The sequence below is a fragment of the Squalius cephalus genome (assembly GCF_949319135.1).
Source record: "Squalius cephalus genome assembly, chromosome: 4".
NCBI lineage: Eukaryota > Metazoa > Chordata > Actinopteri > Cypriniformes > Leuciscidae > Squalius > Squalius cephalus.
Genome location: NC_137125.1, coordinates 50,887,544 through 50,903,982, shown reverse-complemented (window position 1 = coordinate 50,903,982; position 16,439 = coordinate 50,887,544).

Sequence of the window (16,439 nt, the reverse complement as noted above, 5' to 3'; positions counted from 1 at the left end):
CGAATTTAAGTTTTATTTTAAGATTTATCAGTAACTGGCATATTTGTCTGTGTTTTATGTTGTCGTTTCACTTTCAAAGGATAGCATTCAGATGAGAGATGTCTGTCACAGCTCTGTACTGAACATTATCGCCTCTGAGCGAGTCTGCCACTGACTAGAGTTTAGAATAATAATTAATGTAACAAATGTTATATTATCATCATTCAATTTGTTTAATGACCGGTAATGGCAGACGCCGGTTCGAATCCCGCTCGGAGCGGGTTGAGTAGGACCGGTTACATTTGGTGCCGTGACAAGGATGGGAGTGAGGTTTAGGGGGGTGAGTGTAACAGAGACAAGTTAGTAAGCGCTGTGTGTGTAAACCTCACTCCGCTGGCCAATCCCGGAGACTCCGGTTCAAATCCTGCTTGGACCGGTTACATTTAGATAATGATCTTGCAGAAAAAGTGATCTCTCATAATCACAGGGGTGATAAAAGGCAGAGGGGCTAAAACCCTCCTAAATAGCCTCCATCCATCCGTGGCTCATCAAGCACACTGTGAGGCGTAAAGGATGTCCATTACCTGCTACTTTTTGGCCATAGCTCAAATGGAGCATAATTATTCATTTCATTGGCAAAAGCAAACACACCTCAGGGAAGCAGCAGGTATCATTTATATGTTTACTTTTTACTTTCCTACCTCCATTCCACTTTTTTTTCCCCGAGGCCTGAGGCCCCTAAAGTGGACAGTGGCCCGGCACAGCAATGGTAATCACTCTGTCATCATAATTCAGCCACTGGATCACCAACTCCATTAAGTCAGCTTGCAGCTGTTGCTACCTGGGAATGGGTAATTGCTCTGCTTGAGTCCGCCCTGCCTTCATGCCTCATTAGGCGATTTTGCCAGCATTTCGCTACCCCTCGCCCCCCACCTGAATGAGCGAAGACGCTCCGCTTCACTCTCCTCAGCCCGACAGCAGAATACAAACCAGTCGGCCCCATCCTAAGATCAACCTCACATTGAATATACACATACACATACACATACACACATCCACCCCTGGATCTCTTCTTTACTCTGACAACAGCGCTAGATTCATCAGAGAACAATGACCCACATGATGATGATTCAGGCTGGCGGAACACAAGGCTTTGCCTGTACGTGTTACCTGCACCGGGAGTTACACATGCTTTACATTATTCATCCAGTGCAATTTGCTTTGTTTGTCCTCCTGCCTCGGGACTGTTTTGAAATCTGTTTGAGCTCAGTTATCAAATGTTGAGAGCCATAATGGTGCTAGAATTGGGCCATGTAGCGATGATTTTTATTTATTTTTGATAGTTGTGCACAGGGCTGCTCGATTATCACAAAAAAATCATAATCAGGATTATTTTGGTCAATATTGAAATCACGATTATTTAACATGATTATTGGTAGGCAGTGTGATCAAAGTCTTATTTCATTATATGAGTCCTTTTAAATGTCACATTCATGTTCACAATTATTGATTGATTTTCAGCAAAAACCAGTTAACTAATGTAGCTTAGTAAAAGGTCCTCAAATCAGTTACAGAAGACAAGGTGAGGTGCCATATAGGTGAACATCTTTTGGACTTTTAGAAAATGATTGTCTGTAATAGGGAGTAAATATTGGAATAGTTTACAGCAGTCAATAAGACAATGTTTAACTTATCACACTGTTAAAGATCATCTTAAAAAGTGGCTCATGACGAGTCAGTTGTGTAAACCTTTTAGTTAGAAATTTTAAATAATGTGTTTGAAGTATTTGTCTTATATGTAGTGTTGTATGGATATTTCAGGTATGTGTCTTTCTGTGTACCTGCCTAGGAACTGCAGATGTAAATTAGCAATGTTGCTATAATTGGGCTTGTTTACATTGTGTTTGATACTAATGTTCATTAACATATCAGATAAATAAACAAATACAAGTAAACTGTCAGCCATACAATAAGAACAAATAAACTAATTGCAAACAAAATTGACAGATAAATGCAACAGAACAAAAATACAAATTAAATAAACAGTACTTTAGGTTTTTCAGGAAGAGGTGCTAACAGTGTTATTTAGTGGTAATAACAGTTGTAACAGCCTCAACAGACACTTAATAAAGTAATCAAATGTAAAATAACTGCATAGTCTTCACTGTATACATTAAATATAGATGAATCCTTATTAAGGCTACAAAAGTTATTCATTCAAGAGCAGTAAGCGATTTTATAGTTGTCTTCTGTTGTTTGAATAACATAATACACAGACTAAAACAGTAATATTAGGCTGCTGTCACTTTAAGACCGAATGCACCGATCCAATATACTGTTACACACACACGCACTGTTACACACGTTTTTTTCTTTCTCAACTGTTTACATTCACATTCTATTTGACCTTCTAGGTGTAAGTCCACAGTATTTGCTCATGTACGTTCCTCTCAGTCTCGGAGCGTGCGCACAGAAAGCCGTCTGGGGAACAGTGTCTCTTTAGCAGCTTAATGCACTTTTAATGACAGGCACATCCTGCAGTTTACAACACTCACTTTATTTGGCTGATTTGGATGTTAAGTTTGGCTTAGGGAGGAGCAAAAGCGCATAGCAATTTGGCAGCGGCACAATAATCATTTTACCTCTTGTTTTTTATAATCGTTGGAGGCCAAAATCAAAATCGAAAATCAATTACGATTAATCGCACAGCCCTAGGTGTGCTTTATACATACATTACACAACATTGTCTCTGTAAATATAATTAAAATGCACCATTATAAAAAATGAATAGTAATACACAACAGTATTTACGAAACATAGTTGTTGTTTTTTTTACATTTTTTAGTTACTTGAATAGATGAATCTGAGTTTTGAATCAATTTATGAAAACAGTTTAAAGTGGTTCACAGAAATGAATCGAACTTTCCAACTCCATTGTCATTTTTGCTGTTGAAGTTTATAAAAGATGCTATTAAAACTTCATGCTTAATGAGTTATCTGAATGTCTATACAACAAATGGTTCAATTTTCAGCTTAGATTCAAGATGTCCAGTGGTTACCAATCTCGCAACGTTTTATTTTCCAATCTAGGAAAAGGAAGATGTAAAATCGTCTGTCTTCTGAGAGTGATTTCCCCAAATGTATACTAGAGCCTCTTTGATTTGTGAGACAACTGTGAAATTATTTTCTGAGAGATGAATCTCTCTTCTGACAAAAAGAAAGAAGAAAAAAAAAAGGGAAAATCACAGTGCAATCAGTGATCAAAACTGGACAGAATCAAATTGCTATACAGATCTCTCCCGCAGTTTCATCCACCACTATGGCAGGACAGTGAAGAGAGGAAAAGAGAGGAAGTATTGGGAAAGAAAAGGAAGCCAATGCCACTGAATAAAACCCTCCCTGAGGAGTTGATTATGGAGCATAAAATTGCATAATGTGGTAATTTCGAATACAAACGTGGAGGACAGGCATTCAGGCGCCTGACTTAGAGGCATGAGCTGAATGTGACCTGTAAGCATTCTTTAAGTGGAATGAGACTCTTTAGACTTTAATACATTCACTACATTTCACACGTGGTAGTTTGTTCAGATAAATGTGTGTGAAAATTAAGAAAAGAATTTTCCGGATCCTTCTCACTTATTGCATAATCACAAAGACCTAGCAAAAAGCCTGTTTTTTTGGGCTATCCCACTTTATACACTAAAAAAAATCCCTGAAATCGAATTATTACTAACTTGAATCGAACCATTTTTCTAGGTGATTGGAAAACCAGAGTTGGTCCTATGAGTTCAGCGCCATGGTGAAATGATGGACATCACATGATGATAAACAATAAAAGTGGTAAAAATTTCTTTCCTCTTTCCTTAATGACTTAAAGTTGTTTGACATTGTGGTGATTCTGATGTTGTTATATAATAGCAACGAATGTAAATATGCAGCATAGTCAGCGGTGCTGGATGTTTTAGAGTGGAGGGGCAAAGATAGTTGGGTAGTGACATGACTGTATGGTAAATACCCCATGAATATGAATTACCTTGCACTGACATTGATATGTAATCTTCTTAGATGCTGCCTAATTTTCATAAGCCATAAGTTACATGCTGCTTCGGAATATAGATGTGAGTTTTTACTCCTTATCTTTTAACACTTAGAGCTGAAATGTCAAAAATGTAGTGTACATGTAAGATTAGAAATTAAATTTCAATAAAATTGTCGTAAAGTTTGAATCTGAAGGAGAAAAAAAATGATATAGCCTCTAACCTCTGTACACCTGAATGTTTATGCCTGTTTGTGGTTGTATGTGTTTAGCTCAGTATTCAGACAGATCTGACCTCCCGTTACTCAAAGGAAGTGCTTTATTTTGAGGACGGCTATCCAGCCCCCCTCCACTCTTCCTGCTGAGTCCTGTCACCTTTGATCTGAATGGCTCTCCATTATGCCACGGTCTTCAAATGAGCCCAGCGCTTCCCCACAGCTGAGCTTTATCGGCCCCTGTGACCTGCTCTAGAGTATCTGTGTCATCTCTCCCTCGCTGGCTCTTAGGAAGCTTTCATGCACATCACTCATGCCTCACAGATAAAATGTAGGCGGTGATATATGGTTACATAAAAAAAACAAAAAAAAAACACAGAGTTAGGATCTTTAAAACAGTCAAGAAATATCCATTATTCCATATTCATCAATTTAAAAAAACTGAATCAATGATCGAGATATGGAGTTATTAAAGTGAGCATGTGTGTTCGTGAAATTTTGTTTCAGCATAGAGCATTTGGATTTATTTCGGTTTATTATGGGCTTGTTCTTTTTTGCTGTTTTTCTAGCAAGATCTGGCAACACAAATGAGTCATGGCTCGTACCAGATTTTCTGATGCACGTTAAAATACGTCATTAACAACTAGTTTGGTTCCGTACACAATGCATAGAATTTTGTAAATGCGGTTGTCACTACCTGCAATTCTCGGGAGTAAATTCGGTTCTAGAATGCGGTTGTCACTCCCGTAAATTACTGAACTGTGTGTGTACAGAACAGGATTAAGCACTAAAAGGTGAATTGACAAGCAAATTTAGCTGCAGTCAGGGCAGTGCGTGTGTGTGGCCATAAAGCGCATTGTTTCAAATGATCGCACATAGTAGTTAAAGACGCATGGGCTATTAAGTGGAGCCTAATATTTTCCTCTTTTATTTCACTACAGTAATGGCAATTTGCTTAATTGTCATGAAAATATAATTTCTTTATTTTAGGGTGAACAATGACCCTGGCATTACTTTGTGAAATTCACTTCTAGGTAAACATACGCTTGTGTAATAAGAGAGCGAATGAGAGACAATGTGTACAGTCATGCCATGATAGCCATATGGAGAAATGTGCTTCTGTCATTCTGTATCACCCATAATTGACTGGGAGATCTGCTTATAACCCAGACAGAGCTCAGCCGTGGCTGCTGGCAGTGTATAATAATGCAGATTTGGCTCTTTCTTCCACACTGTCTTTTCTGTCTCACATTAGTTTTGTTAAGAGGCTGAATTGCTCTACAGGGTTCAGCTTTCATGCATATACATTGAACACACTGCTGAATTTTAACAGCCACATTTTTTTATCTCCACATGAATGCATTATTGATGACCGAAGGCTGCATATCATGAGTATAATGTGGCAGTGTTTCAGAGAATATGGATAAATGGCAATTTCCTTGCTTTCATTTCTGTTTAGAATTGTGTGTGGTGTTGTGTGTTTCAGACAGGCGAGGAGTATACAAAAGGAAGCCTGATGCATGATTTGCCCGGTTAGATAATGGTTAGTATGTTTGAAGGACAGATCTGTGCAATTACGGCAATGTGTTTACCAGCCCCATCAGTGGGGTAACAGCACAGCAAATCTGAATATTAATAAATGCACTTTGTCCAGTTTTTATACTGATTAAATGTTGACTTCTGACCCACGCTCGAAATGAAATTTCTACACAAATGCACGTGTTTAAATAAAAGGGCCTGATACAAGAAAAATTGGCTTGATTTTTAGCTTGACCGAATGAATAAAAACCAATGTGCGCTGAGCACGTGTTTCTGCATACAGATGAACAGAGATGAAAAACTAAATACGCTTCGCTCTGATGTTGAAGGCAGATCGTCTTGCAATGCCTGAGGGCCAAATCAGACCTGGATGATGTGCTTGTACTTCGACCGAGAGCAGCGTTGCTCAGACATTCCTGTCGGATTGATTCTGAGATATGAAACTAGGCACGTGGCCTTGCTGATATGTGGTGGCCATTTTGCTTTAGGGTGTTGAACGACGTGACTTGCTGTAGTACACATGGATCTTTTGCCTCTGAATAATGTGCAGTGAATATGATGAGTTTCCGTGCGCTGAAATAAATGGCTTCTGATAGGTTTTGCCTTTTATCAGCTCCTTTAGCCATTCTGCTTCCCTTCGTATTACCATATAGTCTTGCAAGAAAGAAATGATGAAAGTTGTATCTGGCTACTGCTCACAGGAGGCAAACCTCTCTCGGTTTGATGTAACTATGTGTTTGATATCTCCGAAGGCCAAACTTCACCATCCGTATTGCCTGTTAGTTACGATAAAGGATAACAAGATGATTATAAAGGAGAGGACCGCCAGAGACTCAAGGACTTGGTAGTTTATGCGCATGGCCGCATTGCCAGAGTGAGAAGACGGATGAAAGGTTTGTCCCCACGTGACGGTGAGTGCCTGGGGAAGATAAGCGCAAGACAACAAGACGTTCTCAGCCTGAAGGAACACGCTGGTCACAAAGAGACATGGGACAGAGGAACATGCAGGTGTAGCCCCATTCATTTGCACCGCATGGAACATCGTGCTCTCTTTTGAAGGCTCATGGGAGCTAGGGATTGAAAAGAAAAAAGATCAATATGGTTTGCTTCATTGAGACAGCTAGTTTGTACAGAAGCAAAGCAGATTATGAACATACACAAGCGAGACCCATGCCTAATGCAGGGCACTCCAAAAAAACTATATTTGCATTCATAAATATGTGATTATTTTTTCCCCCCTCCAAAACTTTTACGCTCAGACAGCAGGAGAAAAATAATTTCAGATAGGTTACTTTCTACTTTCAAAGGACACTTCCATTGCATTTCTCTTTGAATTATTAGGTCATGCAGAGACACGTTTGTGATTTCACTAAACCAATTCGCTTGCGCTTACGTACAGTACTGCTTCCCGTCACACGTGCGCCCAAACAACGTCTCGCCCCACACCCGCTGTTGAATAAGATTGGGGCCTCGGCCAAGACGGGCAGCAACAAAGACGCAAATATTTAATTTATGAAGCGCAAATAATTCATGCATGCAATCTGTGAAGAGTCCACCTTGAATTCTTGTGTTTGCAGGGATGTAAATAAACTGCTACACTCAGGACTGTCTGTCTTTCAAGTGGAAGAACGTGTTTACCATTGCCTTCACATGTGCCGTTTGTTCCTCATTGTTCTCTGCAGTTTTCCTTTGTAACCCGCGTACAGGCTTTTGACAGCGTATCTCTTTGGACGGCATAAACAAGCTGTGTTCTGATGTTGCTTTTGTGTCACGCCTGGGCTCATTCCAGGTGTGTTATTGTGCTATTGATCCTTGTAGAGTTTCACCACGCTCATGCTGTATCCCAAGCCACACTGATTTGTAGGACTGCTCGTGTATAAGTAGGTTGAACCTTATTGGATTTGTTGGTGGTGAAATCACAAATCTTGACTGCACTGAAAATGGGGAGGGGGTGTTTAAAGCTTCAAGCAGTCTTTTGCGCTGTCGGTCAAAAGATCAATATTATATTCACGAAAGAGGACGGCTTTGTTCAGACGGGGGTTTAATTTGCTGCTTTCTCAGTGTTTCCCATTCGTTTTGTTCCGAGCGTGGTCGTAAGGTATAGTAAACAACAAAGTGATTAGACTTGTTCTGACGTTTCCATAGTGTCTGAGGCATGTTTGTGTAATTTCCTTTCTGCCTGTGGTCTATAAGAGCATTTTGAGATCTGCCAAAACATGTCACCTTCTCCATGTACTGCTTCCACATCGGTTTTAATTAGGACCTCTACTTTTGTTATCTTTTGTTTAATGAGACCACAAAGCATTCGTTTGATTGTACTCGAGAGTCTCGATAGTAGCCTTCAAATGTCTGTGCCATTATGCCACATGTGTTGTTATTTGGTAGCTAGCTAGCTATAAACATGTTTATGAGATCTAACTTGTTTAGCAAGATTATCTTTATAAAAGGCACTGAACAGAAAATGACAATAGAAGAAGGTCTGACCAGGCACTGTCATTTTTGAATGCAACAATGAATTAAATTCATCTAGTGTAGCTAGAATGAATCTATGTTAAAGTGTGTGTACAGTGTACAGCTTGTGTCCATTTTTGTTTTCCAACCATTTGTGATTACTGTATAAATATATATTTTTAGATGTTTTATTAAAAGCACTCAAAAAGAGCAATTTCTAGGCAATGAAATGTTTTACAGATGAGAATAACTAAAACATGTAGACTGAATTCTACTCTTTTGATTACACAGATGAAAGTTTTCTCCCAAACTTTGAAAAGTAGTGGAATAACTGATGACATCTGTTTCCAGGAGACCATCAACTGAAGGTTCAACATTTGCATAGTAAAGGATAAATGTATAATTCTGTTAAACATGCCAATATAGAGCATTGCGCAGGGGCCGTAAGCTTAATTGATGCAGCAAAATGTGCATTAAAGTCTTTATAGCACCTTTAAAAGCTGTTCCCAACAAAACTCCATGGTGCAGAGTGTTCAGTTAGCGGCTCACGGCTTCATAAAGGGCCCCAAGCGCTTCTGAGATGGCCTGACAGCCTTGTGTAGCCCACGCCAGAATCAATACAACAAAGGTCATTTGCTATTCCAGTCATAGGCAGCTCCATTCCCACAGAACTGTATTTGATGCATACCAAAGATGCGCACAATGACCTCGCTCCTCTGTCATTATGCGAGCAAGATGGAGCATCTATTCAGCGGAAAATAATGTCATTTAGTCATCTGTCGAGTTGAACACCAGTTTAGTAAGGAGGGAAAAGAGAGGTAGTTAATGTGTGTATAAGTTAATGCTGTCACTGTTTCCAGCACATAGACATGTGGCAAGCTGGTAAGATATGTCGTGTTTTCGCATGTTATGTTAGCTAAGAAGTTGCTACATCACTGTTCCCTCCTGAACTTAGCTCACTCTGTGGGGAGCAGGTGTGTACAAGTGTTGTTTCTCTAAGCTACTCTGACGACTTCTTCCACATGAACAGCCGATTCGCTTAGACATGATACTGATGTCAGGCGTCGAATGAAAAAGTAAAGCCGGCTGGGAAGCAGCGGGAAGGCGAGGCTCTCACCATCTGTGCGAGTGACCTGCCAAACACAGGCTCATCATCATCATCACTCAAAGAGCCTAGTGAAGGCACCTGACCACTCATTTGTCCATCTGCCAGTGTTGGACTGCCCTGGTTCTGGCACTGTCCGATTGGCCCACTGAGATGAGCATCATTTTAGTCAATCAACCGAGCAACATCGAAATGGAGGATTGTCGCTTGACTTGTTCAGGGTGTGATAGGCCGTTGGTGGAGGTCAGAATTCATCTAAACTTGTGGCAGATATGGATATTTAGCTGTAGCATATCCTTTACTATTGGTTTTAAACAATCCCTTTCAGTGTTTTCATGGTTAGTGCAAACAAATATGGCTATTTTCTACAAGATGCATGCTCCGGCATCTAGATATTGAGTTATTTTTGCACTGAATTAAGTAATGGATCGCTAAATTACTTACATGGTCCATGCCGGGATGTATAATTATCTAGCATGGCTATTGAATACAGGGCTAATTTAGCATGACATATTGCATGAAATATAGCTCAATTCAATTGATTACCCTCACTACCTTGTTCAATTCTATTTAGGTACAAAGCAGCAGCAGCAGCAGCAGCACCGGGTTGTTTTGCTAACGGCTAGCCTCAACAAATAATTCCCTTAGGGAAGAAAAATAATGTAGTGCTTGTTCAAAATAAGATTTCGATTGATTAGCTGCCATTCCAGCAGGATAGGGTTGATATTCTTTCAAAATTCTCATGTTCGGTGCACTGGGAGGATTATCACAGGCTCACGGAGGGTCTAAGGTTAGCGCTGTAATAGGTTTATGCACAAGTTTGTTTGGCTTCTAGGAAGCATCATTAAGTAAGAAAGTTCACAGGGTGCTGTGGAAAGTCTGCGTCTTTATCATCCTCTGGATGTTTAATTTGTGTAATCTATCATTCTCTTGCCTCTCTCCTAGACTGTGTTTGACCCCATAAACCAGCATTAGGGAAATCGTGGAGAGCGGATACAGAGGCATGGGTGGAGTCGCCAGTATGCAGATTTATGTGATTTACTGCTTTATCATGATACAAATAAAAGGTGTGTTTGATCTATGAGTGGGAATTCAGAAGGAATCAGATTGCATGCATGCACACAATACTGTCAGAGAAGCACACTCAATCATGCCTGCGTTTGCCATTTAGATTGTGATGAAGATGCTGTTACTGCCGCATGGTGCAGAGAAAACAAGAAAAGGTATTTTATGCTGTCAGCTGAAGAGTGCAAATGAAAATGCCTGCAATGGCTGAAAATGATTGAATCTGATCAAACTCGATTGTTTGCCGTTTCCATTCCATTCCTGATTCCATTGCTTTTTTTCCCACTCACCTGGAAGTGGGTTCTGACTTGAAGAATCCAAAATACAAATACAAAATGTCTCACATGTCTGTCTAACAGAGGCTAATTTTGTTTTCTGCTAGCTATAAGAGATGCACTTAAAAAATTAGACTTCTTGACTGAGGAAGACTACACAAGAGACGAGTGAGGATGTTGTCTTTTCAATGCACTTTCAGGCACATGTTTTTACAAGCACCATGGTATCATGGTATTCTATGTAGTATCCTGCAAATAGTATCCTGTAAATAACATAAAATATGTAAATAACATACTTTAGTAAAGTAAAGCTACCATATTTTTCTGACATAGTACCATGTTTTTTAAACCATAGTCATACCATGTGTTCTTGGACGTATTTTGGAGTTCTATGTAATGCAACAATATTTCTGCAATTTTTTTTTTAAAGAAATCGATAAATCAAAGTGCCATGGTAATGCTGTCTGATCACTGCACCAGTACCACTGCAGTGCATTTTGTAAGAGCATTCAGAAGGAGTGTTTTTGCTCACTTCTGTCAGCACTGGTGTACAAAACTGATTTGTTTCAAATCTGACTTGAAACAATTTGATATTCTGTCGTTGTCTATTTTGGTATGTTTTTGTTTGCTTCATACGCTTTCGTGAACTTCGTCAATTGTTGGCAGCATTCTGTTTTGATGACGGAGCTAATTTCCACTCAAGGCCATCAATTTTTCTGCATGGCTCACATAAAGAGCCACATAAATATGACGCTGGCTTTGTTCTGCTGTGAAAGCACAGTGTCTAGTGACATCACTACAGATCGCTGGGATTGGTTTTGAAGTCCTTCAGTGCTCCAGTGGCTTGCGGCTTGCTGCTGCATCATGGTATTCAAAGCGGGTGCGTCTCTGTGGCTTGAACTCTGGTCGCAAGTCATAGATCTAATGCTAGTCATTGCATCAGCATCATAGAATATGTCTGAGTAGAAAAGTAGAAAAAGTAGGCCATCTACTTTTAAAATGGGGTGTTTTATGAGACGTGGAACAGTAACTTCAGCTGTAAGAGATTGCTTCAGAGAGTGCATCGATATGATGCATTTCTGTTGGAAGATGTTGAGATATAATGTGGTTTGTGCTCATTTTGAAAAATTACCCTGTGGCGATATCTTTGCGTTACTGTAGCAGTCAGTTTGAACAAGGCAGATTCGAGAACAGCAGCTCCTGACAGTGTCTCTACAAAGCGAGAGGCTTTGGCTTTAGAGACGACCGTGTTCCTGATTGATCCCTCTCATTAGATGCATGGATACGCTCTCACGCATTCCAGTTGCCCCTGCACGTCTCACTTCCATCCTGTTAACCTATGGTGAAGGTTGTGTTGGAGACACTTCTTCTATCTCTGTGGCTAACTGTGAAATGGCATATAACAGCAGTCAGCTCAGGTCTGATATTAATGATGGTGCTGGCTAAAGCACCAGGATCCATGTGTGATGAACCAGGCCTGCTTCGGATCTCCCTAATGGCCTGAAAGACTTCAAAGGGAGCTGGACAGGTCTCATTATCACCAATGTTCTTCCAAAGGTAAAGCGCCTAGTAGACAACAGGCCTTTCCCTCAGTGTAATTGAGACGGCTGTCTTGAATCTTGCAGCCATTGTTTTTTTCATTAAATGGGGCTGTTTTGAAAGATCAGATGATTATGAATGGGTGTTTTAAGAGAATTTGTTTGGTAGCTTTTTACAAGATTGAATTCCAGAATGGGTAGTGCATCATTTCTTAGGTATCTTATAGAGTAACTCAATTGGAATGACAGATCATTTCATAATCGTAGATTAGCATGTGGCGCAGACTGTCAACAGTTAGAGCTGCTAACAACCAGCATGCCTCATCGCAATTGCGAAATAATATAAATAGATAATTAATGATGAATGCAATTATTATCAATATGAAGTACATTTTTTGCAGTGTCGCTGTAATTTGGGAGATTCATTTTATATGGGAGGAATATATAATAGAAGCAGCTTGAAAGGCGAGAGAGGAAAGAGGAGAAATCAACAGAAAGTATAATGAACATCAAATACTTTTTTTTCTGCAGCGCAGGCAATTGTTATTGTAGTTCTCAAGGAAGCGTGTAATGAACTGAGGGAATATGGCATTTCTAATCTTCTGATGTGCCACAAGGAGCAGGACTATGTGGAATGCACAAGTTTTAAAGATGGAAATGAAAGGCAGCTCTAATGTTGTCACACCTCAATGTATTAAGTACTGTATGTATGGTTCACGATTTTCACATACGAAAATGTCACTCAGAGTGGTTACAAACTTTAATATCAGCTGCGGCTTCTGTATACATTTCAATGTAACTTTATCATGACCATCAGCATTGTGGTTTTCATGGACTGTAGGAATTCCATCTTAACCAAAATAGTAATTTTATGGATCACAAACTCTTAACACTTGATTTGTTCTTTATATCTCTGATAACCAGGTTATGGTGTAATTGAGTGATTCCCAACAAGGGATACGTGTTCTTCAGGGGGTACTTTGCTGCTTTAAACCTATAAAACAATCAAATAAAGTGTTGGCAGTTTGTGTAAATGACACTCATTCTACGTAATTGTGTGTGTGTGTGTGTGGAGAGAGAGAGAGAGAAAGAGGCTGTAGAAAAGTAGATTTCAGCAACACTTTTCTGATTTACTTTCACTACAAGCTTTCCCCCCTTTTTCAGCCCAACAAATGTTGTAGCTAACCCATGTTAAGTACTATTTATATACTATAATAGCATTTATTAATATTTAGAAATTGCTTTTTCATATTTTAGTTTGGTTTAATATTTTGGTTTTGTGCTTTTGTCTTTTTTGAACATTTGTTTTAGTCAAGTTTTTCACTTAAATAATTAGATTTTACTTCAGCTTAATTTAAATGAACAAAAATGACAACACTCCAAACCAGTTGGAGAATAACAGATTCTATTATTTCTTAAACTGGTTCAGTTTGAAAGGGAGATTCCGTTGTACTGGCTATTTTATAGTTTTACATTTCTTTACTACAGCATGCAATGCTTTTTCTCCCATATCAATCAGTTTAATTGGAAAGCAGTTTTGTCCAGAGAAAAGAAGACACTAGTAATCTCACATGGGTCTGTGCTGTGGGTCAGTGTTCTTGTAGTGCCATCAGCATGTTGTCAGAACATTTTCAGTATGCCTGCAGCTTTAAAGTGATTAGTCACATGGAATTCTTAGCACAAATGATTGGCTCACAAAGTTGCCCATGAGCAAAGATTACAGTTTTATCCAGGTATTATTGAACTCCTTGGTGTGTCCTTTTAAGCCTTTGATTGTAAATTCTTTTAAAATGATGCTGGGACACATGCAACAAACTGGCAAAAAGTTCAGTAGCAAGCAATAGTCTTTAGGCTCAGTATTGGCAAAATTGTTTTACACTGTTTGCCATTTTCATTGGTGTTGCCTGGCAACGCTGCTTTAAAAGCTGCCCTCCGGATCGTCAGTCTGAAAAATGGAACGCTGTGGATATTTGCTGTATACACATTTTTAAATCACAACGGCCAAATCTAAATTCTCCCTCAAAGTGCAGTTTCCATTTTGTAATCCTAGACAGAATTGAGCTAAATTGGGCTGTCTCCATTTACTTGTGTTTGTTGCTTATGGCACGTTATAAAAGAACATTGAAGATGCTGACATAACTTGGAAGGGGGACATGGCCAGGGCCAGGAATGAACAAAAGTGACAAAAATACTCTAGATTTTTTTGGACAGTGATATATATATATATATATATAGTACAGGCCAAAAGTTTGGAAACATTACTATTTTTAATGTTTTTGAAAGAAGTTTATTCTGCTCATGAAGCCTGCATTTATTTCATCAAAAATACAGAAAAAAATGTAATTTTGTGATATATTATTACAATTTAAAAGAATTGGTTTTCAATTTATTATACTTTAAATTATCATTTATTTCGGTGATGCAAAGCTGAATTTTCAGGATCATTACTCCAGTCTATCAAATGATCCTTTAGAAATCATTTGAATATGATGATTCATTATCAAAGTTGGAAACAGTTCTGCTGCTTAATATTTTTTCATAACCTGTGATACTTTTTTAGGATACTTTGATGAATAAAAAAAAAGAAAAAGAAAAAAGAAAAGAAAAAAAAAGAAGCAAAAGTTTTCAAGATAGAAATGTTTTATAACAACAATATACACTACTGGTCAGTAATTTGGGGTCAGTAATTTTTTTCTTTATTTTTTTTTTAATAAATCAATAATTTTATTCAGCAAGGATGTGTTAAATTGATAAAAAGTGATAATAAAGAAGATTTATATTAAAAAACATTTTTTTTTTTTTTAATAAATGCAGTTCTTTTTAACCTTTTATTCATCAAATATATTAGGCAGCAGAACTGTTTCCAACACTCATAATAAATCAGAACATTAGAATGATTTCTAAAGGATCATGTGATTGACTGGATGTCACATGTGACACTGAAGACTGGAGTAATGATCCTGAAAATTCAGCTTTGCATCACCGAAATAAATGATAATTTAAAGTATAATAAATTGAAAACCAATTATTTTAAATTGTAATAATATATCACAATATTACATTTTTTTCTGTATTTTTGATCAAATAAATGCAGGCTTCATGAGCAGAAGAAACTTCTTTCAAAAACATTAAAAATAGTAATGTGTCCAAACTTTTGGCCTGTACTGTATATATATTAGGGCTGTCAAACGATTAATCGCAACCAAAATAAAAGTTTGTTTCTACATAATATATGTGTGTGTACGGTGTATAATTATTTTCTATATATAAATACACACACATGCATGTATATATTTAAGAAAAATGTGTTATTTATATATAAAATATTAATATATAATATAAATATATATACACAGTATATACATGCAAATATTTCTTAAATATATACATGCATGTGTGTGTATTTATATATAGAAAATAATTATACACCGTACATTAATAATTATTATTATTATTATTATTATTATTATTAAACAGGTCTATCTGGTGTTTAGACACTATAGTGACATTCAGATTAATTAATTCTATACAAGTATTTGGCATAAATGGACGGTTTATAATTTGCTCTCATAAAAGTAAAAATTGTCCCTGAAAGTCAATTCCATGGAGACAAATATCCTTCCTTAATAAAAGAATTTAATTTCTGACGCTACCTGTGACCCTGTTTATGTCGGTTCTGTCCAGTTAGAAATGTGAGGGATCTCTTTTATTGCCCATCTCTTTGAGTGCAGACACTGGTGTGAATAGCTCATTAGCCCATCCATTGATTGGGCGTCTCAGCTGCCTTGGTGAAATTCTTTTTTGCAAACACATGGGCTAAAAGGCAAAGCAATCGATCAATGATCAGGAAGGCAATGATCCATGCAGGAATCTGAGTGCCAACTGGCTAAAAGGCTCCCTAAGGAATTAGTTGTTGTCCTCATTTTCACTCAGAGGTATTATCTTAGAAACGGAGGAGTATTAATGAGCCATAACAGGTCTGACTGCCAATATATTATTTGTAAAGTTTGAAAGCTTGTCAAAATGAATGAACGGATAAATGTTGTACATTCATAAATGTTGTCAAATGTGGTTGTGTTTGTTAGCATTTTACGGGTGCATTCAAAGAACTATTGTTTTTCATGATTGCTTATCTGTGAGTAAAACATTTTGTTAACCTCATGACAAATGCATCTGGAGGCTGTGGTGCTCTGATGGGCGAGAAACATATTTGTCCTGACATTTAGTCTCTTCAGG